Raw genomic sequence first — 14,273 nt, forward strand, 5'->3', positions numbered from 1 at the left:
AATTATTAAGGAAAATAATTGTGAAACTAAAATTGGTTTGCCCTGTGTTCTAGAAGCTTTCATGAGTATTTTCGAGACAGGGAGTATTTCTAACAAGTGTTGCGGCGAAATTGTCCATGGATGTGGGAAAACTTGGAAAAAAAAAATTGAACATACTCATCTCAGATATGCCTTCATACCCATATCTGACATGTCTTTATACTGACACCTAACACTCATACCTAAGTTCGAGTAACATGGTTCTTTTCTTTTTCAAGTTCTAAATTGTTTAACAATAGATTCTTTGTTTTCTTAAGCAGGGATGATGAAGATGATTCTGTTGCCAAGATGAAGGTAGCTGAGGAAGCCTTGGAAGCAAAACAAAAAGTAACAAATAGCTTGTCTGCTACCTATGATTCTATTGTATTTATAATTTTGTGACAAATTGTTCTTGGTACTCTGAAGATATTTATGGAAAATTACCCTATGATTCTATTGTATTTATACTGCATGGCTGTACCATGTATTTCTTTAACTAGTTTGATAAATTTTATGCGTGGTGTTTAATTTTTCGTTACTGTCAGTGTTTTAATTTTTCATATGTATTATTTATTTTAGTTTTGATTCTAAATTTTTATTTTAACTTTAATATTTATGACAACTTGAGTTCTAACTTTTGAATTTTAATTGTGTTATTAATTTATTATTTTAAATTCTAAAATTAAATTCATTAATTTTTATATTTAGTTTTAAAGTTAAAATTTTCATAGAAAATTTAATTTAAATAATATTTTTTATTTATCCTTAAAAAGTATATTTAAAGTTCAAATTTAAAAAATAAAACATAATATAATATTTATCATAAAAATAAATATTATTTGATTAAAATAATTTTTTTTAAAGGTTATATTTTTAGCGGCGCTTGTGGAAAAAGCGTCGCTAAAGGTCATGGTTTTTAGCGACTTTTGTGGGAAAAGCGCCGCTAAATATCATGGTCTATAGCGGTGTTTTTGGGTAAAAGCGCCACTAAAGTTAGCAAGGCGTTCTTTAGCGGCGTTTTTTCCGACGCTTCTCAAAGAACCGCAAATACTTTTAGCAGCGCTTTTTAGCACCGCTAAAGGCCTAAAAAAGCGCTGCTAAAAGCCTGTTTTGGTGAAGTGGAATATGTGTGCCTGTAATGCAAGTGTACTATATCCCATATTGCTTTTTCGATTTGTTGTTTCCTCCATATTATCGTCCCGGTGTTTGGTTTGGAGTGGACGTAATAGTTCAATCCTAGTTTCAACGGTGAAACACATGTACGACATAATCATCTTCGTTGAACCTTATTTTCGTGATCCGTTTAATGCCATTTAAGAATTATAAAGGGAAGTATAAATGTGTTTCTTTGAATTACTATATAGATTTGTAGTAATTAAAATTAATGCTAATTAAACTGAAATATTGAATGTTCTAATTAAACTGAAATATTGAATGTTTTCTTTTATTGTAATGTATTCTAGTCTAATATGGTTATAACACTTCCTATAAATGCGATTTTTCCCCCTGCAAATCTTGTTCAAAATTAATTTTACGAACCAAATTTAACTAGTAACATCAGATTCGAGCGGTATGGCAAGCCTTAATGTTTATTTCGTACTAGTGGTTTTATTCTTAGCTTGCGTGGCAGTAATGTCTATGAAGGAGAACGACCAAATTATTAAGGAAAATAATTGTGAAACTAAAATTGGTTTGCCCTGTGTTCTAGAAGCTTTCATGAGTATTTTCGAGACAGGGAGTATTTCTAACAAGTGTTGCGGCGAAATTGTCCATGGATGTGGGAAAACTTGGAAAAAAAAATTGAACATACTCATCTCAGATATGCCTTCATACCCATATCTGACATGTCTTTATACTGACACCTAACACTCATACCTAAGTTCGAGTAACATGGTTCTTTTCTTTTTCAAGTTCTAAATTGTTTAACAATAGATTCTTTGTTTTCTTAAGCAGGGATGATGAAGATGATTCTGTTGCCAAGATGAAGGTAGCTGAGGAAGCCTTGGAAGCAAAACAAAAAGTAACAAATAGCTTGTCTGCTACCTATGATTCTATTGTATTTATAATTTTGTGACAAATTGTTCTTGGTACTCTGAAGATATTTATGGAAAATTACCCTATGATTCTATTGTATTTATACTGCATGGCTGTACCATGTATTTCTTTAACTAGTTTGATAAATTTTATGCGTGGTGTTTAATTTTTCGTTACTGTCAGTGTTTTAATTTTTCATATGTATTATTTATTTTAGTTTTGATTCTAAATTTTTATTTTAACTTTAATATTTATGACAACTTGAGTTCTAACTTTTGAATTTTAATTGTGTTATTAATTTATTATTTTAAATTCTAAAATTAAATTCATTAATTTTTATATTTAGTTTTAAAGTTAAAATTTTCATAGAAAATTTAATTTAAATAATATTTTTTTATTTATCCTTAAAAAGTATATTTAAAGTTCAAATTTAAAAAATAAAACATAATATAATATTTATCATAAAAATAAATATTATTTGATTAAAATAATTTTTTTTAAAGGTTATATTTTTAGCGGCGCTTGTGGAAAAAGCGTCGCTAAAGGTCATGGTTTTTAGCGACTTTTGTGGGAAAAGCGCCGCTAAATATCATGGTCTATAGCGGTGTTTTTGGGTAAAAGCGCCACTAAAGTTAGCAAGGCGTTCTTTAGCGGCGTTTTTTCCGACGCTTCTCAAAGAACCGCAAATACTTTTAGCAGCGCTTTTTAGCACCGCTAAAGGCCTAAAAAGCGCTGCTAAAAGCCTGTTTTGGTGAAGTGGAATATGTGTGCCTGTAATGCAAGTGTACTATATCCCATATTGCTTTTTCGATTTGTTGTTTCCTCCATATTATCGTCCCGGTGTTTGGTTTGGAGTGGACGTAATAGTTCAATCCTAGTTTCAACGGTGAAACACATGTACGACATAATCATCTTCGTTGAACCTTATTTTCGTGATCCGTTTAATGCCATTTAAGAATTATAAAGGGAAGTATAAATGTGTTTCTTTGAATTACTATATAGATTTGTAGTAATTAAAATTAATGCTAATTAAACTGAAATATTGAATGTTCTAATTAAACTGAAATATTGAATGTTTTCTTTTATTGTAATGTATTCTAGTCTAATATGGTTATAACACTTCCTATAAATGCGATTTTTCCCCCTGCAAATCTTGTTCAAAATTAATTTTACGAACCAAATTTAACTAGTAACATCAGATTCGAGCGGTATGGCAAGCCTTAATGTTTATTTCGTACTAGTGGTTTTATTCTTAGCTTGCGTGGCAGTAATGTCTATGAAGGAGAACGACCAAATTATTAAGGAAAATAATTGTGAAACTAAAATTGGTTTGCCCTGTGTTCTAGAAGCTTTCATGAGTATTTTCGAGACAGGGAGTATTTCTAACAAGTGTTGCGGCGAAATTGTCCATGGATGTGGGAAAACTTGGAAAAAAAAAATTGAACATACTCATCTCAGATATGCCTTCATACCCATATCTGACATGTCTTTATACTGACACCTAACACTCATACCTAAGTTCGAGTAACATGGTTCTTTTCTTTTTCAAGTTCTAAATTGTTTAACAATAGATTCTTTGTTTTCTTAAGCAGGGATGATGAAGATGATTCTGTTGCCAAGATGAAGGTAGCTGAGGAAGCCTTGGAAGCAAAACAAAAAGTAACAAATAGCTTGTCTGCTACCTATGATTCTATTGTATTTATAATTTTGTGACAAATTGTTCTTGGTACTCTGAAGATATTTATGGAAAATTACCCTATGATTCTATTGTATTTATACTGCATGGCTGTACCATGTATTTCTTTAACTAGTTTGATAAATTTTATGCGTGGTGTTTAATTTTTCGTTACTGTCAGTGTTTTAATTTTTCATATGTATTATTTATTTTAGTTTTGATTCTAAATTTTTATTTTAACTTTAATATTTATGACAACTTGAGTTCTAACTTTTGAATTTTAATTGTGTTATTAATTTATTATTTTAAATTCTAAAATTAAATTCATTAATTTTTATATTTAGTTTTAAAGTTAAAATTTTCATAGAAAATTTAATTTAAATAATATTTTTTTATTTATCCTTAAAAAGTATATTTAAAGTTCAAATTTAAAAAATAAAACATAATATAATATTTATCATAAAAATAAATATTATTTGATTAAAATAATTTTTTTTAAAGGTTATATTTTTAGCGGCGCTTGTGGAAAAAGCGTCGCTAAAGGTCATGGTTTTTAGCGACTTTTGTGGGAAAAGCGCCGCTAAATATCATGGTCTATAGTGGTGTTTTTGGGTAAAAGCGCCACTAAAGTTAGCAAGGCGTTCTTTAGCGGCGTTTTTTCCGACGCTTCTCAAAGAACCGCAAATACTTTTAGCAGCGCTTTTTAGCACCGCTAAAGGCCTAAAAAAGCGCTGCTAAAAGCCTGTTTTGGTGAAGTGGAATATGTGTGCCTGTAATGCAAGTGTACTATATCCCATATTGCTTTTTCGATTTGTTGTTTCCTCCATATTATCGTCCCGGTGTTTGGTTTGGAGTGGACGTAATAGTTCAATCCTAGTTTCAACGGTGAAACACATGTACGACATAATCATCTTCGTTGAACCTTATTTTCGTGATCCGTTTAATGCCATTTAAGAATTATAAAGGGAAGTATAAATGTGTTTCTTTGAATTACTATATAGATTTGTAGTAATTAAAATTAATGCTAATTAAACTGAAATATTGAATGTTCTAATTAAACTGAAATATTGAATGTTTTCTTTTATTGTAATGTATTCTAGTCTAATATGGTTATAACACTTCCTATAAATGCGATTTTTTCCCCTGCAAATCTTGTTCAAAATTAATTTTACGAACCAAATTTAACTAGTAACATCAGATTCGAGCGGTATGGCAAGCCTTAATGTTTATTTCGTACTAGTGGTTTTATTCTTAGCTTGCGTGGCAGTAATGTCTATGAAGGAGAACGACCAAATTATTAAGGAAAATAATTGTGAAACTAAAATTGGTTTGCCCTGTGTTCTAGAAGCTTTCATGAGTATTTTCGAGACAGGGAGTATTTCTAACAAGTGTTGCGGCGAACTTGTTATGTTGGGAAAAGTTTGTCACTCAGCATTAGTAAAGAGGACTCTTGAAAATCCTCTATTCAAAGACCTAAGCCCAGCGACAATTATAGCAAAGAGCATTCAGACATGGAATAATTGCCTTGCATTGATCGATTCACCATCTCCGTCTGCTTAAGGATATATGATTGCTTAAGCTAACAAACGGTTACAAGACATAACAGGCCCAAAATTATTCTTTTGACTTTATTTTTGATATTGTTCCGAAATCTTCATTAAAATGTGTCATTAAATTGAAGCCTAGTTAAATTATATTTAGTTCTAAGAAAATTAAATGGTTCTAGAGAAGCCATTACTTAATACACTATGATTTTATACATGCCATTATTTTTAACTTTATAGCATTGGAACTCGGTAACCATCTCAAATTGAGCACTAGATATTGTTTCACATTGTTTAAATTGACACAAATCTCATTATTATAAACATTAAGTTTATTTCAATAATGTGGAATTGGAATGTTCTAGCGTGGTGTGGAATTGAAACAATCTTGATTCCTTGAAAGTCTTTATACAATATGTAACACCCTATTTTGGCTCGAGTCTAAAAGGCCCAAACTATAACGGGCCTATATGACCTAAACCCGAAAATACAAGAGCAGTGGCCCAAACCCAGACCCGATTTTTGTTAAACTACAAGAGTCCCGAATATAGTGGCCCAAAATAGATTCAGGAAAACCCTAGGGTTTCAGGGGGAACTCGCGTCGCAAGCCAGGCCTCGCCCTCCGAATCTCCCCCGATCTTCGTACCTGCACATCAAGAAAAGGAAATAGCAGTACATGGAAAGAAAAAAGATTGCGAATCAAAGAAAACATATTTGATTTATTTATGATATCATTATTTTGGCTATAAAAAGCCATTGAAACACTGTAATAGGGGGATCGGAAAAAAATCAATAAGAAAAAGATAACAGCATTTCACGTGAAAACTGGATATTAAATCGGAGAATCAATAAAAAACGCAAAGGTTGATATTTTTTTTTGTTTCAGCTATTTATTTTCTTTTATTTTTTTACATACTGATAAAATAAAGGAAAAAGGGAAAGAGTTTTACCTTCGTGTGGTCTGTCACGCCGTGAGAAGACCGAGGAAGCCACCCCTGAGGGTCGGTGGCCGAAAACCGAAGGGTTTCTTGATTTTCTTAGTATTTTCGGTTCGATTTTGGGGATTTGGAACCCGGATTTTGAACCCGAATTTGCGTTTAGAAGGTCGCAAGGACAAGATTAGGGATTTTCCCTCTTTTTCGGCTACCGAAGACGGCGGTGTCGGTGCCGGAGATCGGTGGCCGGCGCAGTGGCCGATGACCGGCCGATGGACGGATTGGATGCCGGACGATTGGGGAGGGGAGAGTTTTTTTGAAATGTTTTCTTTTGTTTTTTAAAGAATGAAAAATGAAATATTTGAATTATTTTTGGCTTAAATAGCCTTTTGGAAATGACGTCATTTCATTAGGCCTCCCCAGGTGCTAAAACGACGTCGTTTTGGGGAGGCCAACCCGAATTCGACCCGACCCAGCCTAGGATCAACGTGTTTTTATGTAGAGGGGTAAATTACGCTTTTAGCCCCTCTGCCTTTTAAGGTTTTTGCAATTAAGTTTTTATTTTTTAAAATTTACCCCTTTAATTTATTTTCGATTTCAATTAGGTCCAATTTGAACGATGCCGTTTTGGAGGAGAAGGGATAATTTCCTTTCCAGCCCCTCTATGTTATTCGCGTGTTCAATATGGTCCCTTTTACCTCCAATTATTTGCGGATTTTCCCCAGACTCCTATTTCCAATTCAAATTAGTCCTTTTTTGTTATTTTTTAGAGAATTAATTAATTTCAAAATATAATTATAATTTTTATTATTTATTTATTATTTAATAATTTTTATAGGTAATTAATGTTTTCATAATTTATATATTTTTATTAATTAATTTTAATAATGTAATTATTATTATTATTTATATATATGTAATTATTTTTTATAATTTATATATATGTATAGATTTATTTTTTTATATATATGTACATGTAAATATATTTACATATTTTCTAAAATGAACATTTTTATATTTATCTATATACGTATATGTCTTTGTTTTTATTTATTTTTCAAAAATGCTCAAATACATATATATTTTTTAACATATATTTTAATTTATATATATTTTATATATTTTTATTTATTTTCATAAATGCATTATATATTTATATAAATTTTATAATTCAAAATTTTATATGTAAATCTTGTGTTCGTTTTTCTTCCTCATAATTTCAATAAATATATTATGTACCTTTTTATTCTTTACGTGTTTTGTTTATTTCCTTCTTTTGTTTATCGATTTATGTTTTCATTTATGTTTTAAAAGCATGTTTTTTTTTGCTCATTTATTTGATATTCTTGCATTGTCATTGTTTATTTTTTTAGTTTTGTTTATTTATTTGTTTATATTATTTCTATGTCATTGTTGTATTTATTATTGTTGTATTCGTTATCGCGACATTTATACATACAATATAACATTACATCATCTTTTACTTGAATTTAAAAATAGAAAATTTTCAAAATAAAGATAATACTCGTATTTAGGATTTTCAAGAAAATTGAGCCCTAACGTATTGGGTTCCAATTTTCTTCGTAAAATCTAACAATCGAGAATTGCTCTTTAATCAAACAAAACAAAACTTGTCATCGGGAATTCAATATGTTGTGTCCTAACATATTGAATGTGACACATTGATTTCTCAAGATAAAGATTTTTTTTAAAAAAATAAAGGAAATATTCAATGTTTGTGATTTTAAGAAATCGTGCCCTAACGTATTGGGCTGCGATTTCTTCATAAATTTTAAACAATTAAATATTTTTTAAATTTTATCACACGAGTTTTTTGGACCAACTCATCTTGAAAAGAATAAAATATTGTGCCCTAACGCATTAGGTGTGATACTTTCTTTTTTTTTTCAAAATGAAAAAGTCTTAATAAATAATTTAATTTAACTAAAGATCGTATTTATTAACTCTCGACTTTAAGACATAAATTAATCAATTTGGTACCAATTTTTGGGCGTTACGAGGGTGCTAATCCTTCCTCGAACGTAACTGACTCCCGAACCTGTTTTTTCAAAACTCGTAGACCAAAATCGTTTTTAGGTGGTCCAATCACACCTTAATAAAAGATTGGTGGCGACTCCAAATTTTTATCGACAACTAATTTTTATTTTCTAAAAACAAAAATGGTTTCGATAGCTTGGCGACTCAACTGGGGATTTTTTTTAAATTAGAGAGTCGAGCCACAAAGTTGATTAATTTTTGTCTTATGGTTGAAAAAATAATTTTTTTAAAAAAAATTCATGATATCCTTTTGCATTCATTATTTTCTTGCTTAATTGATTTAAGTATTGTTTGTATTACATATTACATGAGTTGAATGATTTTACCCTTCTAAGTGGGAGTGAGAAACTATTCCTTCGTGAGGTTTTCACCTCCGTATAGGATAGTGGATCGCTTTCGAAGTACATCGATACCTATTCCTTCGCAAGATTTTCATCTCTGTATAGTCATAGGAAAAATGTATTCCCCTGAATCGAACTTGATTTATATGAGCCTATAATGGGTGAAAATCGAGGAATCTACTAATTCGGGTACCTTTGCCCTAGAAGCCAAACTTCATATAGTGAACCTTAGGAATCCACCTTAGGTAGGACTATATTGAACCCTAGTAGATATCCGATTAGGTGTTTTTCTATTTCTTGTTTATATTTTATGTTTTTATGATACTGTTTTTTTGTGTTTTATTTTGATTGCATGACATGACATTTCATTTCATCATAAAAGGCGTCGGTTCATATTCAGTTACTAGATAGAAAGCTTATCATGGAAAAAGGGTTTCTTGATAAAGTGGAGGATAATGCGACTGTCCAAACTTGGTCTGAAACGAGACAGCAAGAGAAAGGCGATAGTTTGGTTGACGAATATGTATCAAAATTATGGGACTTTACTCGCATCAGTGTAACTCAAAATAGTTTGCATGAGTTGAAGGAAATTTGGGATCAGTGGAATGACGAGGTTAGACAGCTATTTTATGATAATTATGGGGATTTGCCTTATTTGCTTGACGTGAAGGTAGACAAGCATTTGTTTCGAGCTCTCGTCAAATTTGGAATCCTGCTTACAGTTGCTTCACATTTGGGAAGGTCGATTTGGTGCCCACGATAGAAGAATATGTGGCTTTACTCCGATGTTCAAGGTTTCAAGTAGACAAGGTCTACTCGAGAGCGATAAATGTTCCAACCTTTTCGAAGAAGCTAATGAGTATAACAGGGATAAGTGAGCAGTGGGTTGCTGCACGGATTAAGCAAAAGGGGGATAGTAAGTGCGTTCCTTGGAGGAGTTTGAAAGATGCAATTCTAATGCACCCAGACGTGAGGAAGAGGTTAGATGTCTTTGCTTTAAGTATATATGGCTTGGTTGTCTTCCCCAATGCTTTGGGGCATGTTGATGAAGCAGTCACTGATTTATTCGATCGTCTTGATAAGACGGTTACTCCAATTCTGACAATTTTGGCAGAAACTTTCAGGTCATTGAATGCATGCCGGAAAGCGGGAGAGGGGAGATTCATTGGATGTGTACAGCTTCTACTCGCATGGTTTCACAGTCATTTTTGGAGGGTGGATAAGGTTTCGTATCGGGTTTTCTCTAAAAATTATTCACCACTAAAGGAGATAGTAGCTACGCCCAGGAGAGATGACATTTTGGAGGAAAAGTGGATGAGAATTCTTTAGAATCTTCAAGAAGATGACATCGAGTGGAGCGCTCCTTGGTTGCTTCCAGATGAGATCCTGTATAGGTGTGGTAATTTTGATTGGGTTCCACTACTTGGAATTTGGGGAGCTGTTGGATATGCCCCATTATTGGTACTAAGGCAGTATAGGTCAAGGCAATTTATACCTGCGACCCAAGGGATAGCTGATTGTGGATAGCTAGTGCGTGGAAACAGAGTTACCGAATAAAGAGGTTAGCTGTGGGTCCGATGGCAACTCCAGAGTATAATGAATGGTGGGTTAGGAAAACTAATGATAATATACCCAAGATAAGTCAGGAAAACAGCCAGTCAATAGAGGAATATTTGCGGGTCATCCCTTCTGAGTTGGAAATCATAAGACAAGATTTTGAAATAAGAAATACGGAGTTAGAAAAGAAGATAGAACAAATGGAGGAAGGGAAAAGGAACTTAAGATTAGATATAGACGTTCAAAAGCTCGAAACTGAGAAATTAAGGAAAGGGAAAAATAAAGTTGAGGAAGAGTTGGATAGCTTGAAGACAGATTATAAAGAGTTGCGTCGGTCAATGAGTACTGCCGGGCTAGGAAAAACTTCAGAACAGTGGCGTACAGAAATTCGAGAAGAAAAGGACAAAGCCGATAGATGGGAACAAAAATTCCAAGAGACACAGATGCGAAACGAGGATTTAGAAAAGAGTTTGTCAGATAGCCAAAGAGAAAAAGGTGGATTAAAGGACAGAGTGACTGAGTTGGAAAGATCTCTTTGTCAGTATCAAAATCGGAATTACGCAATAGAGTTGAGAGCAAGCTTAGGCAAGATTGAGGAAATGAAGGAAAGAATAGAAAAGCTAGAAACGACCCTGCAAAATTGTGAGATCCGGATCAAGCACTTGGAAGCAAATGAAAGTCGTAATAATGAACAGGTCCACTACTTTTAGAGTCAAGTTAGGAGCAGAGATCATATTATGGAGGAAGCTGTGGTCCAGATTCGATAAGTAGCTGATCACGTACAAACTTTGGTAGTACAGGCTGACATGCTGAGTGTGAAGTATGAATTAGAATCAGATCGGGGGCAAGAGTTAGCTGTGTTACTTAGGAAGATTAGAATGCTGAGTAATAGGGCAAAGCTTTATTTGTAATTCACTTTATGTAAAGAAATTTGCTTTCTAGTAAAGTTTTTCTAAATGGAATTGAATCAAAATTGACGTATTTTTGCATTTATTTCATGCATTGCATTTGTTTCATAAGCATTAAAAAATATTAAAAGATTCTAATTGGTATAAATCATTCCTAAGTTAACCTGGAAACCAACCAACCCACCACACACCGCTACGGTACTCGATCAAAAACTAAGGACATGGACCAAAGGATGGAAAGGCTAGAACAGTTCCAAAAGGAGATGCAAGATTAGCTTCAACAACAAATGAATGAACAGCTTGAGAAAATTCAGCAAAAAATGATGGACAAAATGATAGAATCTCAAGGAAGTATGATGGCTCAACTAACTCAATTGTTGACTGGAAGAACTGATAAAGGAAAGGGTTCTGTGCTCAATATGGAAGAGGGAGACAGTGAGGGACCCATTTATCCCCTAGGCTTTACCCCTCAGCATGCGTAGACCCAAGTGGAGGTATCTCTGCGCAAATCTTCTGTCACCATCAAGCCTCAGCATTTTCAGGCCGGTGCTACAACGCCAATGAATTTTCAAGCTGGATCAGGCTCTAATACCAAAGATAACCTTGTCAATCCTGTTGTTCCTGACTTTGATGAAACAGCTGGGAAAGAGAAAATGAATGATGAATTGCCAAAACAGCTAGAGGAAAAGTACAAATGGTTGGAAGAAAAATTTAGAGCGATGGAATGTGTTGAGAGCTACTATGGGATTGATGCTAAAGAATTGAGCTTGGTTCCAGATTTAGTCCTCCTTACAAGTTCAAAATGCCAGAGTTTGAGAAGTACAACGGAACTAGTAGCCCCGAAGCTCATATTCCTATGTTTTGCAGACGGATGGCTGGGTATGTTAATAACGACCAATTGCTAATACATTGCTTCCAGGATAGCCTCACAGGAGCAGCATCCAAGTGGTACAATCAATTGAGCCGTACCAAGATTAGTTCATGGAGAGATTTAGCACAGGCATTCATAAGGCAGTACAATCATGTAACCGATATGGTACCTGATAGAATCACTCTGCAGAACAAGGGAAACAAACCCGGTGAAAGTTTTAGGCAATACGCACAGAGGTGGAGGGAAGTTGTTGTCCAAGCCCAGCCATCTCTTCTAGAAAGAGAAATGACAATGCTTTTCGTTAACACATTAAAGGCTCCATTCATCACCCATATGTTGGGAAGCGCCACAAAAAGCTTTTCTGACATAGTTATGAATGGTGAAATGATAGAAAATGCTATCAGAAGCGGGAAAATTGATGCTAGAGAAACTAGCAAAAGGTCGGCCTCGAAGAAGAAAGAAAATGAGGTCAACAACAGAAGCTCATATAGCAAGGGTTGTTCAAAGACGATTACGGTAAATCAGCCAAGGAAAGTGGCTGTTAACTAACAGGGATCATCAAAACAGGGATCTAACACAAGACAAAACACGGAGAAGCTTAAATTTAGGCCAATTCTAATGTCGTATAGGGAGCTGTATTAGAATTTGTTCAATGCACACGTGGTTTCCCCTTACTACTTGAAACCTCTACAGCCTTCGTACCCCAATTGGTACGATGCAAACACACAAAGTGATTATCACGCAGAAATTGTGGGGCATTCCATAGAGCATTGTACGGCATTCAAAAAGCTGGTTGAAAGACTCATAAACATGGGCGTTGTTAAATTGGATGATTCACCCAGTATAGAGAATCTATTACCTAATCATGATAGTTGAGAACATGGGTAGAAGAATTAAAGAAAATATTGCAAAAGTGAAGGTTCCTTTAAGATGGGTCTAGAAGAAGATGGTAGAAAAAGGGCTCTTTGTTTTGGAGAGAGGCTTTGAAAAGGCGAAAAATTATTGTGAGTTCCATCACAAGGAGGGAAACGAGATTCATGAGTGTACAGAGTTTAGAGCCTTAGTTCAAGGCATGATGGATAACAAGGAAATGGAGTTTTACGATGAAGTTAAGGAATAAAGGAGTATCTGCACATCTGAATCTACGCAGGTTCCGAGAGTAACTCAGCCTGTGATCATCATCTCGCGACCAAAGAATGATAAAGTAAGAACGCCAGTAATGCCAAGGATCATAATAAAGAAACCTGCAACCTTTTCTTACCAAGATAGTAGGAAGGTTCCATGGAATTACGAGTGCAATACAACTATCCCTGGAAAGGGGATCTCAGAGGATCAGAGTATAGGTGCCTGTCCAAAACCTGTGAAAGGAAAGGCCATAGTAGTGGAACAAAAGGAGAAAATAGCTGAGGCTGTGTTATCCATTAACGAGCCAGTAAAAGAGGCAGAAGCTGTGGAATTCCTTAAATTTTTGAAGCATAGTGAGTATAATGTTGTCGAACAGTTGCATAAACAATCGGCTCACATATCCGTACTGGCATTGCTCTTGAATTCAGAAGTACATCGTAGTGCGTTGATGAAGGTGTTGAATGAAACCTATGTAGCCAATGATATTTCTGTCAATAAATTGGATCGGTTGGTGAATAATATCAGTGCTCAACGATGATGAGATACCACCTGGGGGCATGGGATCTACTAAAGCTTTGCATATCACTACTCGATGCAAGGGGTATACATTGCCAGGAGTGTTGATTGACAATGGATTAGCTTTGAACGTGTTGCCATTATCCACACTTAACAGACTTCCCATAGACAGCTCGAATATGAAAACATGCCAAAATATAGTGAGGGCGTTTGACGATACAGAAAGAAATGTCATGGGAAGAATTGATATACCCCTACTGATTGGCCCAGCAGTTTACGAGGTGGATTTTCTCGTAATGGACATCAAACCCTCCTATAATTGCTTATTAGGGAGACCATGGATACATTCGGTGGGAGCCTTACCGTCATCATTACATCAGAAATTGAAGTTAGTGTCAGAAGGTCTGTTGGTGACAATAAACGCTGAAGAGGATATTATAGCGGCTATATCCAATGAAGCGCCGTATGTGGAAACTAATGACGAGTCAGTTGAATGCTCATTCTGATCTCTAGAATTTGTAAATGCAACATTTGTTCCTGAAGGGAGCAAAATCCTAGTGCCTAAAATATCTAAAACTACAGAGATGGGTTTGCAACTGTTGGTAGGAAAGGGAGCTTTACCCAAAAGAGGATTAGGCAGGTATCTTCAAGGGAAAATTGAGGTTCCAGTGCTGAAGGAAAAACAAGACCA

General features: G+C 34.2%; 1 long non-coding RNA gene across 1 annotated transcript; it reads right to left on the reverse strand.

The window, feature by feature from the left end:
- Positions 1 to 5,643: 5,643 nt before the first annotated feature.
- On the reverse strand, positions 5,644 to 6,696 carry LOC121217067 (uncharacterized). The gene is made up of 2 exons (XR_005913291.1): positions 6,222 to 6,696; positions 5,644 to 5,917 (listed from the first exon to the last, which is right to left on the reverse strand). It is a non-coding gene; the product is annotated as an uncharacterized lncRNA (long non-coding RNA).
- Positions 6,697 to 14,273: the final 7,577 nt, after the last annotated feature.

Source organism: Gossypium hirsutum, chromosome D05 (genome assembly GCF_007990345.1).
Source record: "Gossypium hirsutum isolate 1008001.06 chromosome D05, Gossypium_hirsutum_v2.1, whole genome shotgun sequence".
Classification (NCBI taxonomy): domain Eukaryota; kingdom Viridiplantae; phylum Streptophyta; class Magnoliopsida; order Malvales; family Malvaceae; genus Gossypium; species Gossypium hirsutum.